Source organism: Lethenteron reissneri, chromosome 72 (genome assembly GCF_015708825.2).
Source record: "Lethenteron reissneri isolate LAM-NWPU_2019-01 chromosome 72, ASM1570882v1, whole genome shotgun sequence".
Taxonomy (NCBI): domain Eukaryota; kingdom Metazoa; phylum Chordata; class Hyperoartia; order Petromyzontiformes; family Petromyzontidae; genus Lethenteron; species Lethenteron reissneri.
The window spans coordinates 6,289,735-6,314,338 of NC_083850.1; the positions used below are offsets into that span (position 1 = coordinate 6,289,735).

General features: G+C 45.9%; 1 pseudogene; it reads right to left on the minus strand.

Annotated features, from left to right (window-relative positions):
* The window catches only part of LOC133361352 (zinc finger protein 208-like), a 78,789-nt pseudogene that overhangs the window by 29,422 nt on the left and 24,763 nt on the right, over positions 1-24,604 (minus strand).

Sequence of the window (24,604 nt, forward strand, 5' to 3'; positions counted from 1 at the left end):
TACAGACACACAGACATACACATAAACACATACACACATACACATGACCCGGCTTCGCCCGGGACTTGGATCCACCACGGCGGCAAAACCGACATACATACACACACAGACATACACACAAACACATACACACACATACATACACACATGCATACAGACACACAGACATACACATAAACACATACACATGACCCGGCTTCGCCCGGGACTTGTATCCACCACGGCGGCAAAACCGACATACATACACACACAGACATACACACAAACACATACACACACATACATACACACATGCATACAGACACACAGACATACACATAAACACATACACATGACCCGGCTTCGCCCGGGACTTGGATCTACCACGCCCAGCCGCCTTTGTCTCCCAAGTGCCGATGTTAATACGCCACACCAGTTACTCGTTTGAGGCTGAGTGGACCTAGGGGAGGTTCAAATAATCGTCACCGGTGGTGGCCGTGAGCGGGAATGGAACTGGGTTCGCCGGGTTGGTAGCGCAGCGTAGCGTTAAGCACTACACCCACCGCTCCTCACACACCACACACGCACAGACACACACACAGACACACGCAGACACACACAGACAGACACAGACAGAGACACACACACACAGACACACAGACAGCACGCTAAGCACTACACTACCGTTCCCCCTACACAACACACGCGCGCGCGTCCATAGGTACACATACACGCGCTTGCTGCAGACACACACGACTTTCAGGGTGCGTAAGGCAGTAAACGACTGAAATAATAAAGCGGCAATGCTGTGCGAGGAACGCCTTAGACCAGCAACACATTTGTGTAATGCGAGCGTAAACACACAAACACATACAAACACATACACACACATACATACACACACATACACACAAACACATACACACAGACATACACATACACACAAACACACACATACATGCACACAAACACATACACAATACACACACACATACATGCAGACACAGACAGACACATAACACACATACATACACACACATACACACACATACATAGACACACACATACATAGACACACACATACATACACACAAACACATGCACACACGTACATACACACATACATAGAGACACGCAGACATACACATAAAGACATAAAAAAAACCCACATACATACACACACACATACACACAAACACATACATACACATACATACACACATACATAGAGACACACAGACATACACATAAACACAAACACACATACACATGACCCGGCTTCGCCCGGGACTTGGATCCACGATGCCCCGCCGCCTTTGTCTCCCCAGTGACGATGTTCACACACGACAGCAGTTACGCTTTTGAGGCTGAGTGGACCTAGGGGAGGGCCAGGTCCGTTTCAAATAATCGTCAGCGGTGGTGGGCGTGAGTTGGAATCGAACTGGGGTCGCTCAAGCAGCTTAATGACTGTTTGTACAAAGAACATATAAAGAATCGATTATAATAACCAGGCAAGAGTCCACATTATAGACTGCCAGTACACGCACTCAGCTTCATAAGCAGGCTAGAGTGTACATGATAGAGTGGCAGTACGCTCACCGAGCTTAATAAGCAGGCTACAGTGTACATGATAGACTGGCAGTACGCTCACCCAGCTTAATGAGTATTTGTACAGTGAACATTAAAGTAATCGATTGTTGGCGCGTTGGGTTTAAAAGTAATATTAATAGCACACATTGTGGTGGGGGTGTAGTGAAGAGTAGGAAAAACTTTGATGAATTTACCTCAGAGTGGCGTGGTGGGTGTCGAGGCCTAGTAGTGTGCAAAGCCTGCGGCCTCGCCTAAAATTGTCGGCTTGGAAGAGGCAGGGTACGGGTGGCGTTCCTTCCCCCCCCCCCCTAGCGCTCCAACAATACTGTGTAATGGCTATTATTTAATTAAATACGGAGCTTATGAAAGTGGCGAAGGCGTGGCTAGCCGTTGGCAGGGGCAACCGCCGTACAATGAAACTGCAGCCCTTGGCGAAGGCGTGGCTAGCCGTTGCCAGGTCCAATGAAAGCGGCGAAGGCGTGGCTAGCCGTTGCCAGGGGCAACCGCCGTCCAATGAAAGTGCGTATGGGCCAAAGTCCACACACACACACACAGACAGACAGACAGACATGAACGATTTTATATATATAGATGAGCAGTGTGGTTATAATACTTCTAATTAGATTTGAATACTGTACCTCCGTTTATGGTGTAATGAATTAGAAAACCAGTTTATAGCCATTTAATGTTGAGTGATATTGTTTATAATGATACAGCTCAAGTCATAGAGGTGAAACGGCCTAAGTGTGTAACGAATACAGATAGGGCGTCGCCGTTGGATCGTCCACCCATTGCGCCTCAAGACCTATGTCCGTCCCCACCCAGACAGCTCATCCCCATGTCCTGTACAGCCCAAGTCTGGTGTGTCCAACGTGGTGGGGCGCTCGGCAACGGAAACCGTACTCCAAATGAAATGTGTTGTGCCGCTCACAGTTTCCTAGCCCCTGAGGCCCGAGGTGCTTCAAGGATCCGCCACGTGCGAGAAATCGGTGCCTGGAGCCCAGTCATGTTTCTCAAAAGAAGCCAGGGACCTGCCTAACCCTTCAAGCCTATGGTGCGAACCCTTGACGCCCCGAAAGGCACAAGATTCTACCATAGGCGAAGGACCGGCGTCGAGAACCAGGTCAAAATGCGCAAGGTTGCGCTCGTAGGATCCAAGCCCAACACACGGACAATTGAAGGGTCCAGTTGAACAACGTGGAAGCGTGTTAGGATTGTTGTTGTGGTTATTGTGTTGTTTCTTGTTGTTGACGGGTGAGTGTGGTCACACCGCTTACCCCGTACAGTTGAGTGTTAGGTTTGGGAAATTTTGCTACATCTGCTGCCCTGACGCACGTGGCTTCTAAAACATATTGTTGATGTAAAGACAGTGCATCTACTAAGGGACAAGCGGTGGCAATAAGATAGAGGTCAAGAAAGGAAGGTGGGACAAAGGGTGAGGGGGAATTCACACCGAGAATAAGAGGGTGGGAGGAACGAGGTTCGGGGCTCTCACTATGAGATCTCTTTTACCAGTGGCAAAATATAGTAGGTTTTTACCCTTTTAAACTTTTGTACCAGTTTAAAAGGGTAAAAACCTATTACGAGGTTCGGGGCTGTTTTGGTGGATCGTCGTTGTCGTTGCTGTATCGTAATTCCGGCGTCCTAAGCAGTGGTAAAGGCTAAACAAAATAACCCTCTACAGTCTGAGTCTGGAGTCATTACAATTGTAACGATTCATAATCTCACGAGCTCAAAGTGGGTTTGTTCAATTATTTATATATTTCCATACTTGTGTATTGCTATTCGATGCCATTGAGATGGAACATTCATCAATCAGTGGGCAACTTGATTCTAATACGATGATGGTGTGATTCTAATAATTTTATGCGATTCTAAACCTGGCACCTCGCAGGCCACATTTTGGTCTTCTGATGCGTATTTACATATAACGTAGATTTGAGCACAGTGTAAGTCTGGTACGACAAAAATTTCATCCATAATCAACGTTTTTGGGTTTAGATCGCGTTTATTTATAAATGTGTCGTAACCCTCCCTTTACAAATTGTAAATGTTGTGGCTTCAACACACCGGTGGGCTAAAGCAGTGAACTATTTGTCTTTGTCAACGTGACACATTTTTACTGATTGGCCGTGTCGGGTGGTTGAGGGTTACGACACATTTATAAATAAACGCGATCTAAACCCAAAAACGTTGATTATGAATAACATTGGTCGCGAAAGCCTACGTGTTAAAATTTTTATCACATCCTGATCCTGCACCTTCCGTTTCGCAGGTCCCAACCTTGGTTCGCACGTCCATATTACAAACAGACATACATATTACATACAGACATGTTACATATAGACATGTAACGTACTAACGAGCATAATTTGATTCTAAGAGGACCACGGAGTAATTCTAATAATTCGAATGCGATTCCAATATCACACTTCATTGTATGGTGTTCCAATCTATAACACTAGCTTATAATGTTAATTTTTAACGTTATGCAGAGCTCATAGGTTTTATTGTTAGAGTTTACAACATTAGATTTTACTATAAAAGTAGTTTGCGGTGTTATTGTTATAGCGTTACAATGTACAGCTATAACAGTTATATTGTTAGAGTTTATAATGTTAGAGCTTACAGTGTGAGTTTATAACGTGAGAGTTTTTGGCCGTGCCCTGTCCTCGTGGGACCCCACACGGATTTGGAAATAATTGCAATGACCATGAATGAGCTGAGATTTGAGCGACTAATGTTTACTTTGTTTCAACATAACTGAGTGCAGGCTAGTGCCATCTGGGCTTAGCGAATACTACTCATAAATGAACTCATACTCCTTTATGAAAGACATTGTAATCATGCCTTTTCTTGACGAATTGTTTTCCTCAATATATACGGCTAAAATACACAGCAGAGGGAAGGCTGCCTTGTTGGGGAGATGTAGTTTGGGATTGGAGTTAAACATTCGCTGCTTGGCCCCGTCGACGATCCGTGTTATCGTTGATAGTGTTACAGTTCAAATGTCATACTTGATGATTAGGGACAGTAACGTTGCGAATAGATTTATAATGGGGACCTTTCCCCTCCAGGGACACATGTTAATGGAGAGACAGCCAAGATGCTGCCGGTTAAGGGCAGATTTGTGTGACGAAGATCCTCCACCTGAAACTCGCTTAAAACACGTTTTTGCTATGAACATTGTAAAATAAATAAACGGACAAACATTTGTTAAAATACGTTTTTATTAATCTGCAATCATTTTTACGTTTAAACTCCAACCGAATATGTATTATGTCCTATGTTCAAACAGTTACAGCACAATGCAAACCATATCCGTTCCAGGAATACCAAAGCGTTAAAGTTCCTTATTAGTTCACCACATTTGTTCACTGTGCGTCTATGTTGAAGTCAATGCCATATATCCAACGAACGCGTCATCAATGTACATCCTAAAGTCGATTATTACCAACCAATAAAAGCTTTATATTTGAAAAAAACGTTTAAAATGTTGAGTAAAGATCTGACTCCAGATGCATTCCAACTTTAGCTCAACAGGAAGACTTAAACACTACAATATTGTCCGGAATTGAACCATCTCACAACCACTGCTCATCACACCACTTCACAAAGTAATCCGACAACATAAAAAAATCACCACCTGCACGTCAAGAAACTCTCAAACGAACTGTAAAACTAAAGGGTCAGAATGATACACAAAAGTACTCAAGACAGCTTAATAGGTAAAACCGCATGCAACATTATATTTCAGTCACCGCTAGCTCTCGGGTTGATCCTCGAGCCACTCCATTACATCCAGCCATCTCTCGGGATCCAACTGCATGGGATCGAAGGTGGAATTATCTTCAGGAATCATTGCAGCACCCTGAATTTCAGCTTTTGATTTCAGTTTCCTATCATTGTGGACCTTCTGATGCGTGTTAAGATTTGACGACTGTGAAAATGCCTTCCCACACACAGAGCACAGGAATGGCTTATCGCCCGTGTGTGTTTTCTGGTGACTCTGAAGATGTGATGACTGTGCAAATGTCTTCCCACACACAGAGCACAGGAATGGGTTCTCGCCCGTGTGTGTTCTCTGGTGACGCTGAAGATGTGATGACCATGAAAATGTCTTCCCACACACAGGGCACAGGAATGGCTTCTCGCCCGTTTGTGTTTTTTGGTGACTCTGAAGATGTGATGACTTTGCAAATGTCTTCCCACACACAGGGCACAGGAATGGCTTCTCGCCCGTGTGTGTTCTCTGATGGTCTTGAAGAGTTGACGAGTGTGCAAATGCCTTCCCACACACAGGGCACAGGAATGGCTTCTCACCCGTGTGTGTTCTCTGATGAGTTTAAAGAGTTGATGCCCGTGCAAATGCCTCCCCACACACAGAGCACAGGAATGGCTTCTCACCCGTGTGCGTTCTCTGGTGTCTCTTAAGATCTGATGGCCATGAAAAGGACTTCCCACACACAGAGCAATTCAATGGCTTCTTGCCTCCGTGTGCGTGGGGCTGTGGAGAGCGTCTCTGCTCCATGTGAGCGTAGTAACAGCAGCGCTGTTATCGAGTCAAAAGTACGCTATCAGCCGCAAGGATGTTTAGCGTTGAGTTTTAGATTTTGTTAACTGCTAAAACAAGAACGACACTCGCGTCTTACCGAGATGCAAAAAAATCCCGCTAATTTGACGAAGAACACGTTCCGCGAAAATAGACACTTACTTGGAGATTCACGGTATATCGATGTCTGGAACCCGTCTGAAGATGTCGCCACGAACTTTCCCGACGCAAAGTCGCCTAACTGTCGACACAGCAATTGTGCTCGCCAGGCTGCGTTGTCTCGCGGTTGAAGGGCGATCAGCAGAGCGACGAGTCGAGCGTCCAACCTCATCAAATTCCCTCTCGAAATGGCATTGAGCTCTGCTTCTGAGCCGCCTTATAACTCCCCCCCTAGGATCCAATCCTTTGTCTTTCAGAATATTTGCATTCGATTGTTAATTTTGGAAGGCACAGTCCGCATGTCTATTAACATACCGAAGGGTAATGTGCCCATTGTGCTTCATGCATGAATATGTAAGTGCATCTCAGTGTGTAATTGTGCGCTTATTTTGAATAAATGGAAAAACTTTGTCCTCGATTTAAAGTGAATGCAGAGAAATTAGCATGTAACTTTAGAAAAGGAAGAGAGCGGCCTTCTCGACGAGGGAGTGAAACCCAATGGGTAATATTCTTTTACAGCGTTACAATGGATAGGTTGTAGTTCATAGGTTAAAATATCATGTTTCACTATGATAGAGCTTAACATGTGAGAGTATACAATATCAGAGTTGATCAAATGCGACGGTCAAGGGCGTCAATCGGGTGAGTTTGATCAGAGGCTTTAATCAAAGGCGTCATCCCATCACGGAACACCACCTCCCTGCGTATATCACAGCAACAGAAGCAACTACAGCAGCAACAACAGTAGCGACACCAGCAGCAGCAACATCACATTTCGAGGGCGACGCACCTACTTCAGATTCTGCTGCCCAGCTGTTTGTAGTCGGGACTTGCTCTCGCAGGACCCCACACGTCTTTGGAAATGATTGCGATGATCATGTCTGAGCTGATAATTAAGCCACTCAAGATTACTTTGTTTAACCATAACTTTAGGTAGGTTAGTGTCATCGGGGCTCTGTGAATACTACTCATAAATGAAATCACACTCCTGTATGACCGACATTGTACTAATTTTGGTTGATCGAGTAGAACAAGGCACGTGCCATGTCCAGACGAATTCTTATCAACAATATTGTCCTTAAATATGATGCTAAAATAAATGTTAACACTGGATTTAACGTGCACCTCTTAACCCCTCCCTCGCATTTACGACTAACGATTTGCATTTGCACATAACATACATTCAAGCACAGTAAAATGCTAATAGGACCATATTGTTATTCTAAAATTTGAATGCGATTCATGTCCTGTACCCCCACAGTTCACATATCCGACCCCCGGATCGATTGAACAGATAATTTACATACATATCTATAGAGTGCGATTTTAATACTTCTAATGAGACTTATTTTATTACGTCTCTTCTACGTGACTTTACGGAAAGAACCAAGAAGACTATGAACTAGTGTTTAAATTTAGAACTATATAAACGGAGGTAAGGTATTATAATCTCATTAGAAGCATTAGAATCACAGTGTGGTCGTATTAGAATCACACTCTGCTCATATGTATATATAGTCTCCGTGCAAGGATCGGATAAAAATGATAAAAATTACAACACGGTCGTATTACACTGCAAGATGAAGGTCTCATCTCAATGTCATCGAATAGCAAAAGACGGCATATTATATATAAATACACGCACAAACCCATTATAATATAATGAGCTTATGAATCGTTACAATCGAAATGCTATATACAGTATATATATATACACATACAAAAATCATAACAACCACACATGGTAACATATATACACCACATTATACAGGTAGGAACAATGTTCCACACTGCCCACCAGGGATTTATTGTCTGTCTGTTTGTCTGACTGTCTGTTTGTTTGTCGTGCATAAATAAATAAATATATAACATAAACAGCTCTTTGATTGGTGGAGACCTACTTCCGGGTATGGGAGAGGGGAGGTGCCTAAGGGAGGAGGGTCAGGGGAGGGGCCTAAGGATATGGGGGGGGAGGTGTTCAGGAGAGGGGCCTGAGGGGGGGGGGGTCAGGGGAGGGGCCTAAGGGGGGGGGTCAGGGGAGGGGCCTAAGGATATGGGGGGGGGGGTGTTCAGGAGAGGGGCCTGAGGGGGGGGGGTCAGGGGAGGGGCCTAAGGGGGGGGGGTCAGGGGAGGGGCCTAAGGATATGGGGGGGGGGGTGTTCAGGAGAGGGGCCTGAGGGGGGGGGGGGTCAGGGGAGGGGCCTAAGGGGGGGGGGTCAGGGGAGGGGCCTAAGGATATGGGGGGGGGGGGTGTTCAGGGGAGGGGCATAATGGAAGGGGGGTGTTCAGGGGAGGGGCCTAAGGGAGGGGGGGCGATAGTTAAGGGGGCTGTCTGCCTGGCTACCTAAAGTCAAGTTATTTTTTCTACATACAGGTAGGAACAACAGGTTCCACACTGCCCACCAGGGATTATTTGTCTGTCTGTCGTGCATCTTATTCGCTGCGTTAACTCTCCCATGCCACTCGAGGCCATCTTGGTGCCAGTCCTTTCCCACCCCACCACCTCTGTGCTTTCTCCCTCCCCCACCGATGCTGCTTCAAGCAATGGCGAATAGGCTTCAACGTAAATATTAAGTCTTCTATTAAGAGTCTTCAAGGCGGTACGTGACTCCACAGATATATGCTTTATCACTAAAAACACCATGAGTATATTGATATTGATAAGCTTTTTTCTCGTATCTCTTGACGCAGAATAAGCTGCCTATGCACATATAATATCGTGTTGTAAGTTAGAGTACTGGCGAAGCGTACTCAGTATTTTGTATCTCCTGCACTTTTATTATCGATTTGTACCGTTTGCTTATGGAATATTGTATTGACTCCTAAGTCATGGAATCTATAATCTTCTACTTTTTGAGTGCGTGATCAAACTGCTTGGCGCATGGCACGCATTTTTACAGACGCATGTTGCAATGTCATTGTTCTGATCATTATAGATACAATATAAACAATATAATAAACGTACACCATTTGGTCAAGCCACTGCTAGATGAAGGCCTAACCATGCCATGTCAGTCATTGAGCTTGTTGTGACCATATTTCACTCCGGTCATTGTGGGTGTAGTGAAGATTGGTAATGTTTTTTTTAATAGGCTTTTGTGCATGCAGTTATCGTAAAACCCTTAAAAATTAAATGAACATCCCTAACTGGGCATGTGTGCATGGTGGCAATGGCTGCCTGTGGCGATGTTTACGATTCAACTGGAGTTCCCTCCCCCCACTCCCAGCACACTTTCCAGTTTTTCAATAAATTGTGATAGATTTACAGTCATTATTTCATTATTTTTTATTTCCTTTTGACCATCTCTATTTTAATTCGTACAGTTATTTTTTGGTTACTTTACTTTCTCCTCAATGCAACATTGCAAAAATGCAAGTAGAGTTTAAATTAGGCTTGGCCAAGACACATCGTGACTAAAAGGGATAATCTTCTTGGTTCTTTCGGTAAAGTCACGTACCGAAAGAACCAAGAAGATGAATCCCTGCAGTCACGAAAGCTTTAAATCAAAAGGGATAATAGCAAGTGGACAGAACTTGGGATGGAATGTCAACCGATGGAGAAAACACGTGTGAGAAAATAACCACCACAGAGATGAAGCAATGAGATCATCTCATGCGCATGAGCTGGGTGGATCGCAGGATCATGAGGAATGGTGACAATATTGGGGAAAATATTGGGGAACCTTTTCTCCCAGCAGTAGATTGAGCATGGCTGATGATGATGATGATGATGAACATTGCCATGTAATGTACATGCATTGTAAATAATCTAATCTCACGTGACTTGTTATTTGTCAGGAGCATAATCAATTTCAGTTGATGAATTTATTTTACGTGCCTACTCAACGTTTTGGGTAGTTGCTACATTTGTGGGTAAGACACGAGGTTGCCATTTCTTAATTTGAAAAACATAGATTTGGCATTTCTTATTTATAAATTATTCTGACATGATACATACATCGTGAGTGTGAAAATGGATAATTGACAGTATTTTATTATAATACAGCTATTATTGACAGTATTTGAATCTTATACAGGGAGCGATTTTACCCGCCCGAGCCTTCAATATTGACATCTTGATAAGGGCCAGCCACTCAACGGGGAACGCCATTTGTTTCATGCAAGACGGTCCTGTCGAGGTGGCCAACGTGCTGCCCCGGGTTTCCCCGGTGCAACGCCCGCAGGTGACCTTTCTCGACTGCGGCGTCTATGCCCTGCTCAACATCATGCACCTGGTGCGCCATTACGACAACATCGTGGCCGTTCAAAGACCAGGTCAGGTGGATTGGCGCGCGTGGTACACGCAGGACGTGGCGTCACAGCACAGGCGCAACCTGCTGCAGCAGCAGCATGAACTTAAAGACCTACAGCAATAAATCAACAATCATCATCAGATGCAATAGTAACAGCTACAACCTCCAACATGACTACGGTATCCAACACGGATCGCACGAATGCGCTGTCCAACCAAGTTCCTACCTGCCCACTCCGAAGGAACGTGTTTTCAAATAGGTATTTAAAAATATGTTTTCAATTTTTTTTAAATTTAGAATGTCGTTGTCAATGTGGGGAGATGGAGCGCAGTGGGTCGTTTCGTCTAAGCTGCTTTTCGGAATCCGCGTGATACCCCAGTCACATCGCCGAACTCCAGTGACAGCACCTTACCCAAACTACATCTCCCCATCAAGGCAGCCTTACCGATGCTGTGTATTGTGTTTATGGGATAACAGAGGTGTGTATTTTCCCATACGCCTTGCCCAAAAAGACTGATTATCCGCTTAACAGCCTAGCCCATAAACCACTATTGGTGATAGTGTTGTTTGAGAGCAGCTATTAAAGTCGCTTTGGCAAACGAGGTGGTGGCTGGCCAAACCATGCCTCGCTGTTTGTCTCCTGAGTGATGACGGATACAAACCTGACCAAGCGGAGACCATGTACCAGATCGGACTTTGGTTACTGATGTTAGAGTGCTTGTATTGCAAGTGTGGTCACTACGCGTCTGTACGTGCTCACTCCTGAAGCTCAGCGATTTTTGGCAACGCCACGGGGCTGCATTCACTTTAAATCGAAGACAATGGAGGGCATGGGGAACGTGTTTTTCCATTTATTCAAAATAAGCGCAACAATTACACACTGAGATGCACTTACATATTCATGCATGAAGCACAATGGGCACATTACCCTTCGGTATGTTAATAGACATGCGGATTGTGCAATCCAAAATTAACTTTCGAATGCAAATATGCTGAAAGACAAAGGATTAGATCCTAGGAGGGGAGTTATAAGGCGGCTCAGAAGCAGAGCTCAATGCCATTTCTAGAGGGAACCTGATGAGGTTGGACGCTCGACTCGTCGCTCTGCTGATCGCCCTTCAACCGCGAGACAACGCAGCCTGGCGAGCACAATTGCTGAGTCGACAGTTAGGCGACTTTGGGTCGGGAGAGTTCGTACGACAAAAATTTCATCCATAATCAACGTTTTTGGGTTTAGATCGCGTTTATTTATAAATGTGTCGTAACCCTCCCTTTACAAATTGTAAATGTTGTGGCTTCAACACACCGGTGGGCTAAAGCAGTGAACTATTTGTCTTTGTCAACGTGACACATTTTTACTGATTGGCCGTGTCGGGTGGTTGAGGGTTACGACACATTTATAAATAAACGCGATCTAAACCCAAAAACGTTGATTATGAATAACATTGGTCGCGAAAGCCTACGTGTTAAATTTTTTATCACATCCTGATCCTGCACCTTCCGTTTCGCAGGTCCCAACCTTGGTTCGCACGTCCATATTACAAACAGACATACATATTACATACAGACATGTTACATATAGACATGTAACGTACTAACGAGCATAATTTGATTCTAAGAGGACCACGGAGTAATTCTAATAATTCGAATGCGATTCCAATATCACACTTCATTGTATGGTGTTCCAATCTATAACACTAGCTTATAATGTTAATTTTTAACGTTATGCAGAGCTCATAGGTTTTATTGTTAGAGTTTACAACATTAGATTTTACTATAAAAGTAGTTTGCGGTGTTATTGTTATAGCGTTACAATGTACAGCTATAACAGTTATATTGTTAGAGTTTATAATGTTAGAGCTTACAGTGTGAGTTTATAACGTGAGAGTTTTTGGCCGTGCCCTGTACTCGTGGGACCCCACACGGATTTGGAAATAATTGCAATGACCATGAATGAGCTGAGATTTGAGCGACTAATGTTTACTTTGTTTCAACATAACTGAGTGCAGGCTAGTGCCATCTTGGCTTAGCGAATACTACTCATAAATGAACTCATACTCCTTTATGAAAGACATTGTAATCTTGCCTTTTCTTGACGAATTGTTATCTTCAATATATACGGCTAAAATACACAGCAGAGGGAAGGCTGCCTTGTTGGGGAGATGTAGTTTGGGATTGGAGTTAAACATTCGCTGCTTGGCCCCGTCGACGATCCGTGTTATCGTTGATAGTGTTACAGTTCAAATGTCATACTTGATGATTAGGGACAGTAACGTTGCGAATAGATTTATAATGGGGACCTTTCCCCTCCAGGGACACATGTTAGTGGAGAGACAGCCAAGATGCTGCCGGTTAAGGGCAGATTTGTGTGACGAAGATCCTCCACCTGAAACTCGCTTAAAACACGTTTTTGCTATGAACATTGTAAAATAAATAAACGGACAAACATTTGTTAAAATACGTTTTTATTAATCTGCAATCATTTTTACGTTTAAACTCCAACCGAATATGTATTATGTCCTATGTTCAAACAGTTACAGCACAATGCAAACCATATCCGTTCCAGGAATACCAAAGCGTTAAAGTTCCTTATTAGTTCACCACATTTGTTCACTGTGCGTCTATGTTGAAGTCAAGGCCATATATCCAACGAACGCGTCATCAATGTACATCCTAAAGTCGATTATTACCAACCAATAAAAGCTTTATAGTTGAAAAAAACGTTTAAAATGTTGAGTAAAGATCTGACTCCAGATGCATTCCAACTTTAGCTCAACAGGAAGACTTAAACACTACAATATTGTCCGGAATTGAACCATCTCACAAACACTGCTCATCACACCACTTCACAAAGTAATCCGACAACATAAAAAAATCACCACCTGCACGTCAAGAAACTCTCAAACGAACTGTAAAACTAAAGGGTCAGAATGATACACAAAAGTACTCAAGACAGCTTAATAGGTAAAACCGCATGCAACATTATATTTCAGTCACCGCTAGCTCTCGGGTTGATCCTCGAGCCACTCCATTACATCCAGCCATCTCTCGGGATCCAACTGCATGGGATCGAAGGTGGAATTATCTTCAGGAATCATTGCAGCACCCTGAATTTCAGCTTTTGATTTCAGTTTCCTATCATTGTGGACCTTCTGATGCGTGTTAAGATTTGACGACTGTGAAAATGCCTTCCCACACACAGAGCACAGGAATGGCTTATCGCCCGTGTGTGTTTTCTGGTGACTCTGAAGATGTGATGACTGTGCAAATGTCTTCCCACACACAGAGCACAGGAATGGGTTCTCGCCCGTGTGTGTTCTCTGGTGACGCTGAAGATGTGATGACCATGAAAATGTCTTCCCACACACAGGGCACAGGAATGGCTTCTCGCCCGTGTGTGTTTTTTGGTGACTCTGAAGATGTGATGACTTTGCAAATGTCTTCCCACACACAGGGCACAGGAATGGCTTCTCGCCCGTGTGTGTTCTCTGATGACTCTGAAGATGTGATGACTGTGCAAATGCCTTCCCACACACAGGGCACAGGAATGGCTTCTCTCCCGTGTGTGTTCTCTGATGGTCTTGAAGAGTTGACGAGTGTGCAAATGCCTTCCCACACAGAGGGCACAGGAATGGCTTCTCACCCGTGTGTGTTCTCTGATGAGTTTGAAGAGTTGATGCCCGTGCAAATGCCTCCCCACACACAGAGCACAGGAATGGCTTCTCACCCGTGTGCGTTCTCTGGTGTCTCTTAAGATCTGATGGCCATGAAAAGGACTTCCCACACACAGAGCAATTCAATGGCTTCTTGCCTCCGTGTGCGTGGGGCTGTGGAGAGCGTCTCTGCTCCATGTGAGCGTAGTAACAGCAGCGCTGTTATCGAGTCAAAAGTACGCTATCAGCCGCAAGGATGTTTAGCGTTGAGTTTTAGATTTTGTTAACTGCTAAAACAAGAACGACACTCGCGTCTTACCGAGACGCAAAAAAATCCCGCTAATTTGACGAAGAACACGTTCCGCGAAAATAGACACTTACTTGGAGATTCACGGTATATCGATGTCTGGAACCCGTCTGAAGATGTCGCCACGAACTTTCCCGACGCAAAGTCGCCTAACTGTCGACACAGCAATTGTGCTCGCCAGGCTGCGTTGTCTCGCGGTTGAAGGGCGATCAGCAGAGCGACGAGTCGAGCGTCCAACCTCATCAAATTCCCTCTCGAAATGGCATTGAGCTCTGCTTCTGAGCCGCCTTATAACTCCCCCCCTACCATCCAATCCTTTGTCTTTCAGAATATTTGCATTCGATTGTTAATTTTGGAAGGCACAGTCCGCATGTCTATTAACATACCGAAGGGTAATGTGCCCATTGTGCTTCATGCATGAATATGTAAGTGCATCTCAGTGTGTAATTGTGCGCTTATTTTGAATAAATGGAAAAACTTTGTCCTCGATTTAAAGTGAATGCAGAGAAATTAGCATGTAACTTTAGAAAAGGAAGAGAGCGGCCTTCTCGACGAGGGAGTGAAACCCAATGGCTAATATTCTTTTACAGCGTTACAATGGATAGGTTGTAGTTCATAGGTTAAAATATCATGTTTCACTATGATAGAGCTTAACATGTGAGAGTATACAATATCAGAGTTGATCAAATGCGACGGTCAAGGGCGTCAATCGGGTGAGTTTGATCAGAGGCTTTAATCAAAGGCGTCATCCCATCACGGAACACCACCTCCCTGCGTATATCACAGCAACAGAAGCAACTACAGCAGCAACAACAGTAGCGACAACAGCAGCAGCAACATCACATTTCGAGGGCGACGCAGCTACTTCAGATTCTGCTGCCCAGCTGTTTGTAGTCGGGACTTGCTCTCGCAGGACCCCACACGTCTTTGGAAATGATTGCGATGATCATGTCTGAGCTGATAATTAAGCCACTCAAGATTACTTTGTTTAACCATAACATTAGGTAGGTTAGTGTCATCGGGGCTCTGTGAATACTACTCATAAATGAAATCACACTCCTGTATGACCGACATTGTACTAATTTTGGTTGATCGAGTAGAACAAGGCACGTGCCATGTCCAGACGAATTCTTATCAACAATATTGTCCTTAAATATGATGCTAAAATAAATGTTAACACTGGATTTAACGTGCACCTCTTAACCCCTCCCTCGCATTTACGACTAACGATTTGCATTTGCACATAACATACATTCAAGCACAGTCAAATGCTAATACGACCATATTGTTATTCTAAAATTTGAATGCGATTCATGTCCTGTACCCCCACAGTTCACATATCCGACCCCCGGATCGATTGAACAGATAATTTACATACATATCTATAGAGTGCGATTTTAATACTTCTAATGAGATTTATTTTATTACGTCTCTTCTACGTGACTTTACGGAAAGAACCAAGAAGACTATGAACTAGTGTTTAAATTTAGAACCATATAAACGGAGGTAAGGTATTATAATCTCATTAGAAGCATTATAATCACAGTGTGGTCGTATTAGAATCACACTCTGCTCATATGTATATATAGTCTCCGTGTAAGGATCGGATAAAAATGATAAAAATTACAACACGGTCGTATTACACTGCAAGATGAAGGTCTCATCTCAATCGAAATGCTATATACAGTATTTATATATACACATACAAAAATCATAACAACCACACATGGTAACATATATACACCACATTATACAGGTAGGAACAATGTTCCACACTGCCCACCAGGGATTTATTGTCTGTCTGTTTGTCTGACTGTCTGTTTGTTTGTCGTGCATAAATAAATATATAACATAAACAGCTCTTTGATTGGTGGAGACCTACTTCCGGGTATGGGAGAGGGGAGGTGCCTAAGGGAGGAGGGTCAGAGGAGGGGCCTAAGGATATGGGGGGGGGGTGTTCAGGAGAGGGGCCTGAGGGGGGGGGGTCAGGGGAGGGGCCTAAGGGGGGGGGGGTCAGGGGAGGGGCATAATGGAAGGGGGGTCAGGGGAGGGGCCTAAGGGAGGGGGGGCGATAGTTAAGGGGGCTGTCTGCCTGGCTACCTAAAGTCAAGTTATTTTTTCTACATACAGGTAGGAACAACAGGTTCCACACTGCCCACCAGGGATTATTTGTCTGTTTGTCCTGCATCTTATTCGCTGCGTTAACTCTCCCATGCCACTTGAGGCCATCTTGGTGACAGTCCTTTCCCACCCCACCACCTCTGTGATCTCTCCCTCCCCAACCGATGCTCCTTCAAGCAATGGCGAATAGGCTTCAACGTAAATATTAAGAGTCTTATATTAAGAGTCTTCAAGGCGGTACGTGACTCCACAGATATTTGCTTTATCACTAAAAACACCATGAGTATATTGATATTGATAAGCTTTTTTCTCGTATCTCTTGACGCAGAATAATCTGCCTATGCACATATAATATCGTATTGTAAGTTAGAGTACTGGCGAAGCGTACTCAGTGTTTTGTATCTCCTGCACTTTTATTATCGATTTGTACCGTTTGCTTATGGAATATTGTATTGACTCCTAAGTCATGGAATCTATAATCTTCTACTTTTTGAGTGCTTGATCAAACTGCTTGGCGCATGGCACGCATTTTTACAGACGCATGTTGCAATGTCATTGTTCTGATCATTATAGATACAATATAAACAATATAATAAACGTACACCATTTGGTCAAGCCACTGCTAGATGAAGGCCTAACCATGCCATGTCAGTCATTGAGCTTGTTGTGACCATATTTCACTCCGGTCATTGTGGGTGTAGTGAAGATTGGTAATGTTTTTTTTAATAGGCTTTTGTGCATGCAATTATCGTAAAACCCTTAAAAATTAAATGAACATCCCTAACTGGGCATGTGTGCATGGTGGCAATGGCTGCCTGTGGCCATGTTTACGATTCAACTGGAGTTCCCTCCCCCCACTCCCAGCACACTTTCCAGTTTTTCAATAAATTGTGATAGATTTACAGTCATTATTTCATTATTTTTTATTTCCTTTTGACCATCTCTATTTTAATTCGTACAGTTATTTTTTGGTTACTTTACTTTCTCCTCAATGCAACATTGCAAAAATGCAAGTAGAGTTTAAATTCGGCTTGGCCAAGACACATCGTGACTAAAAGGGATAATCTTCTTGGTTCTTTCGGTAAAGTCACGTACCGAAAGAACCAAGAAGATGAATCCCTGCAGTCACGAAAGCTTTAAATCAAAAGGGATAATAGCAAGTGGACAGAACTTGGGATGGAATGTCAACCGATGGAGAAAACACGTGTGAGAAAATAACCACCACAGAGATGAAGCAATGTGATCATCTCATGCGCATGAGCTGGGTGGATCGCAGGATCATGAGGAATGGTGACAATATTGGGGAAAATATTGGGGAACCTTTTCTCCCAGCAGTAGATTGAGCATGGCTGATGATGATGATGAACATTGCCATGTAATGTACATGCATTGTAAATAATCTAATCTCACGTGACTTGTTATTTGTCAGGAGCATAATCAATTTCAGTTGATGAATTTATTTTACGTGCCTACTCAACGTTTTGGGTAGTTGCTACATTTGTGGGTAAGACACGAGGTTGCCATTTCTTAATTTGAAAAACATAGATTTGGCATTTCTTATTTATAAATTATTCTGACATGATACATACATCGTGAGTGTGAAAATGGATAATTGACAGTATTTTATTATAATACAGCTATTATTGACAGTATTTGAATCTTATACAGGGAGCGATTTTACCCGCCCGAGCCTTCAATATTGACATCTTGATAAGGGCCAGCCACTCAACGGGGAACGCCATTTGTTTCATGCAAGACGGTCCTGTCGAGGTGGCCAACGTGCTGCCCCGGGTTTCCCCGGTGCAACGCCCGCAGGTGACCTTTCTCGACTGCGGCGTCTATGCCCTGCTCAACATCATGCACCTGGTGCGCCATTACGACAACATCGTGGCCGTTCAAAGACCAGGTCAGGTGGATTGGCGCGCGTGGTACACGCAGGAGGTGGCGTCACAGCACAGGCGCAACCTGCTGCAGCAGCAGCATGAACTTAAAGACCTACAGCAATAAATCAACAATCATCATCAGATGCAATAGTAACAGCTACAACCTCCAACATGACTACGGTATCCAACACGGATCGCACGAATGCGCTGTCCAACCAAGTTCCTACCTGCCCACTCCGAAGGAACGTGTTATCAAATAGGTATTTAAAAATATGTTTTCAATTTTTTTAAAATTTAGAATGTCGTTGTCCATGTGGGGAGATGGAGCGCAGTGGGTCGTTTCGTCTAAGCTGCTTTTCGGAATCCGCGTGATACCCCAGTCACATCGCCGAACTCCAGTGACAGCACCTTACCCAAACTACATCTCCCCATCAAGGCAGCCTTACCGATGCTGTGTATTGTGTTTATGGGATAACAGAGGTGTGTATTTTCCCATACGCCTTGCCCAAAAAGACTGATTATCCGCTTAACAGCCTAGCCCATAAACCACTATTGGTGATAGTGTTGTTTGAGAGCAGCTATTAAAGTCGCTTTGGCAAACGAGGTGGTGGCTGGCCAAACCATGCCTCGATGTTTGTCTCCTGAGTGATGACGGATACAAACCTGACCAAGCGGAGACCATGTACCAGATCGGACTTTGGTTACTGATGTTAGAGTGATTGTGTGGCAAGTGTGGTCACTACGCGACTGTATGTGCTCACACACGAAGCTCGGCGATTTTTGGCAACGCCACGGGGCTGCATTCACTTTAAATCGAGGACAATGGAGGGCAGGGGGAACGTGTTTTTCCATTTATTCAAAATAAGCGCACAATTACACACTTAGATGCACTTACATATTCATGCATGAAGCACAATGGGCACATTACCCTTCGGTATGTTAATAGACATGCGGATTGTGCCTTCCAAAATTAACAATCGAATGCAAATATCCTGAAAGACAAAGGATTGGATCCTAGGGGGGGAGTTATAAGGCGGCTCAGAAGCAGAGCTCAATGCCATTTCGAAAGGGAACCTGATGAGGTTGGACGCTCGACTCGTCGCTCTGCTGATCGCCCTTCAACCGCGAGACAACGCAGCCTGGCGAGCAGAATTGCTGTGTCGACAGTTAGGCGACTTTGCGTCGGGAGAGTTCGTGGCGACATCTTCAGACGGGTTCAAGACATCGATATACCGTGAATCCCCAAGTAAGTTTATATTTTCGCGGATAAACTCTTAAACGTGTTCGTCGTCAAATTGACGTGATTTTTTGCGACTCGGTTAGACGCGAGTTTCGTTCTTGTTTTAGCAGTTAACAAAATCCAAAACGCTAAACATCCTTGCGGCCGATAGCGTACTTTTGACTCAATAACACCGCTGCTGTTACTACGCTCACATGGAGCAGAGACGCTCTCCACAGCCCCACGCACACGGAGAGAAGAAGCCATTCAATTGCTCTGTGTGTGGGAAGTCCTTTTCACGACCATCACATCTTCAGAGCCACCAGAGAACACACACGGGCGAGAAGCCATTCCTGTGCCCTGTGTGTGGGAAGACATTTGCAAGGTCATCACATCTTCAGATTCATCAGAGAACACACACGGGCGAGAAGCCATTCCTGTGCCCTGTGTGTGGGAAGGCATTTGCACAGTCATCACATCTTCAGATTCATCAGAAAGCACACACGGGCGAGAAGCCATTCCTGTGCCCTGTGTGTGGGAAGACGTTTGCACAGTCATCAACTCTTCAGAGTCATCAGAGAACACATACGGGCGAGAAGCCATTTCTGTGCCCTGTGTGTGGGAAGACGTTTGCACACTCGTCACATCTTCAGAGTCATCGGAGAACACACACGGGCGAGAAGCCATTCCTGTGCCCTGTGTGTGGGAAGGCATTTGCACGGTCATCAACCATGAACAGGCACCAGAAGGTCCACAATGATAGGAAACTGAAATCAAAAGCTGAAATTCAAGGTGCTGCAATGAGTTCTAAAGAAGTTTCCACCTTCGATCCCATGGAGTTGGATCCCGAGAGATGGCTGGATGTAATGGAGTGGCTCGAGAGTCAACCAGAGAGCTCGGAGTGACTGAAAAAATATTACGTCATGTGGTTATACCTTTTAAGCCGTATCGAGTACTTTTGTGTGTTATTTTGAACATTTTAGTTTTATAGTTTTTTTGAGAGTTTAATGACGTGCCCAGTGGTGGTTTGTAATGTTATCGGGTTACTTGCCGAAGTGGTGTGATGAGCACTGGTTGTGAAAGGGTTCAATTGTAGTCGTTAAGTGTCCCTGTTGAGCTAAAGTTGGAATGCGTCTGTAGGTACATCTTTACTCAACATTTTAAACGATTTTTGTCAAGTATATAGCTTTTTTTGATTGGTATTAATTGACTTTAGATAGTCGATATCAGGATGTACATTGATAACGCGATCGTTGGATATATGGCCTTGACTTCAACATGGACTCGCAGTGAAATGTGGTAAATTAATAAGGAAATCAATGATACTTTAACGTTTTGGTATTCCTGGAACGGAAATGGTTTGCATGGTACTGGAAATGTGTGAACATTTTGACGTTAAAATGATTGCAGATGAATAAAAACGTATTTTTAACAAATGTTTGTCCGGTCTTTATTTTATAATGTTCCTATGTTAAGATAATTTCAGGTGGAGGACCTCCGTCACACAAGTGTGCCCTTAACCCGCAGCATCTTGGCTGTCTACCCGATTAACACGTGTTCCTTGAGTGGAAAGGTCCCCGTAGTTAATCGTTCATCAACGTACCAGTCCCTAATCCCGAAGTATGTCCGGGATAAACTGTACTCTATAACATGTAAACTGTAATACTATAAACTATAACACTGAACATTAAACGATTATAAACTAGTGTTTTAATTTATAACCATTTAAACGAAGGTAAGGTATTATAATATCATTAGAAGTGTGGGGGCCGTTGGCCCCCGGGGTCCCTCCCGCCTGCATCCCCTATTCAGTTTACGTTACCCCACCTCCCTATTTCCCGCTACAGTTTCGCCGGCATTTGAACGTGACGCCCCTACTGTTACAGCCTCGCGCCGCGCTCCCACGCTGCGAGCATACGTGCGCACAGCATCATCAATCAAACGCCATACTCCCCCTCTTTACACCGCTACGTACAGCTCTCGCACGCTGCGAGTGTGTGCCCGTCTATAGCCCTGTGCGGCACTCGCCTCCACGTCGAATAACCACGTACCAATGCGTATTCGTATCCGACACGTAACGAATGTATGCGCACTCACGTACACAGCTCGCCGCGGCACTCACTCACCACTGGGTACTCGCGTTATGATCGCGCACCTGTATCACACACGGAGTGAACACACGCGACACCCACTCTCGCGCCGCTCTGCGCAGCGCTCCCCCGAGGCGAGCCGCAGCACTACACTCACCCCTGACTACTCGCGTTAGGATCGCGCACCTGTATCGCACCCTGGGTGGACGCACGCACACACACGCAGCTCCCCAGGCGACACTCTGCACGACAAGATCACGCGAGACCACGCTTCGCTATTAATGATTTATTATATGCTACCTGCGAATTGATGTTGAATCAGTGAGTCGACGAGGCTGGCCTATTCCACCCAAACCTGTACCTATTCCCTATTTATTGGCTTACGCTACCCTACTTCACCTCCCCACTCACTGTTTGGTGCCCGCGGTGGTTCGCTGCTCCCTGTGCTAACAGCGCACCTCGATGAGTCGCGCGGACGCCCGGGTCGCTGGCTGGAGCCGCGGCTGGTCCGCTGGCCTGGAGAGAAGAGAGCGATTTCCCCTCTGCGCCCCTCTATTTATCCTCCCTAGCTCAAAGGGGATGCTGCGCTGAACAATGGGCTCGTGCACCCCAAGCCCGCGCACGGCGGTTCCCGGGCGCTGGTGATATGCTAATCAGTGAGCGGCGTTGGCGGCGTACATCCTAATTACTCCCTTACCCTTCCTAACAATGGGGCCTGCGCGCTCAAGCGTAATTATCCCAACCCGCCATGACTATGCGCAACAGCTCCTGCGGTCCCGCTATTCATGCTGTCCCGTCCCTCCCCTGCTTGCCCCGTCGACCCGTGGGGGTGTGTGTGGGGGGAAATGCGCCTCAACCGCGGTGGCCGAATGCCCCATGCCGCGACCATACCATATTAAGGCTGGTCGCAGCGCAGCGGCGCAACGTAGCACGGGGGAGGTCGTCCAATTCCCTGATCGCCGGAAACCGTGAGAGTTAACCCCGATAAGGGTTTCTCGGATAAAAACCGGTCGGCCAGGTGACCTCCCCTCGGAGCTCTATGGGGGGGGGGGGGGGGGGGAAATGCGTGCGGGTGTCTTCGTGTGAGGTGAGGTGAGGGAGACGCGGGGTTGGCTCCGTTGCTTGGTGGTGGCGAGGTCGGGGATTTGGGCGCCTGCCGAACGGCTTCGTGGCGGCGGCATCACAGTATTATTAGTTTTGAACAACAAAAATGGAGGTTCGTGATTATTATCGCATAATAATAATTATAATTGCACTGTGATAATGTTAGAATCACACTTTGGCCATATGCATGTTAAGTGAATGCGAACCGGGGGTAGGACATGCAATATTTGAATCTCATTACAATTATTAAAATCCCACTGTAGTCGCATTAGAATCAAACTGTCCACTGTTGGATGAAAGGGGAAAAGCAGCTCCGCCTGCGCAGACAGCAGCAGCAGAAGTGCGGGAGCAGCAGAAGCAGCAGCAGCAGGCGCTGCCACCGCGGCAACAGCAGCTGCAGCAGCAGCAGCAGACCTCCACCGACGCTGCTGATGGTCACGCGCAGCCAATGACTGACGGCGGGGAAGATGGTTTCACCGTCGTTGAGTCGAGAAAGCGGAAGGCGAGAGGAGGCAATTCGGGGGGGGGGGGGGGGGGGGGGCGCGGTGGCACCCTTCCAAAACGCGTGGCCGCCGCCGAGAAAGACAACAGCGACAGTGACGAACGGGACAACCGCCCGAACGCAACAGCAGGGCGCGGCGGTGAGGCCGAGCCACAGGGTGCGGTGGTCGTCATTGACGAGGCCCACCGGCCGGTTGATGCCGAGGCAGAGGGGCGACCACCAGACCCGGACTCGGCTGCCCCGGAAGGGGGGGGGTGCTGGAAGCCACCGATGAGCCTGCCGATGACACGGCGCTCGGGGGTGACGACCAGCTCACCTCCTCACCCGACCAGGTGAGGGAGGCAGAGGCCGCAGAGGGGAGCCGGCCCGAGTTGGAAGACACCTCCGATCGGCACGGTGCGTTGGAAGAGGTAACCACCGAGCCTCACACAAGCGTGCCGGGAGACTCAGACGACGGAGGGTCGGAGTTAGAGATAGAAGACAACTTGAGTGAGGGGAGCAACTCACATGTTAAGAAGAAACGAGAGTACACACCCGGCAAGATTGTCAAATTCCTCCGAACTAGTTACAAGAAGCGGGGGGTCGACATCGGAGATTCTTTCCCCGATGTGCAGGCCTTCTTGAAGGTCGCGCAGACAATCATCAGCGACATGGAAAAGCACAAATGCACCCCGCAGGAAGGCAATCGGCTGAGGGGTTTCATGCAGAAAGCAAGAAAGGGGAGCATGTCCCAACCGGAGTGCCGCCCCGCTGATGCTGTTGCTGAAGCCGACGCCTAAAGCCATGGCTTCCTCAGGTGTAAGGATCGCGAGTTTAAACTGCAACGGAGCTCGAAGCGATCAGAGGTGGCACCGCATCTGCAGCTTCATTAGCGAGCAGAAAGCGGATGTGACGTTTCTGCAAGAAACGCACCTTGACGCAACTCTGCAGCCCCAGCGCCAGCACCTCTTGGGCAGCCAGACCTTCTTTAGTCACGGAGAAGACAACCGCGCTGGTGTTGCAATTGTGTTTAGTCCAAAGTTTCTCCCAGAAGGCGTGGCCTTCAGAGAGATCCAAAAGGCTATCTGATATCTGTAGACTTCGTGTTAAACAACACGAGGCTACGGTGTTTCAACGTTTATGCGCAGAGTAAGACCAGTGAGAGGAAACGCTTTTTCTCTGGCACACTGCGGAATGCCTTGGAGGCAGGCAG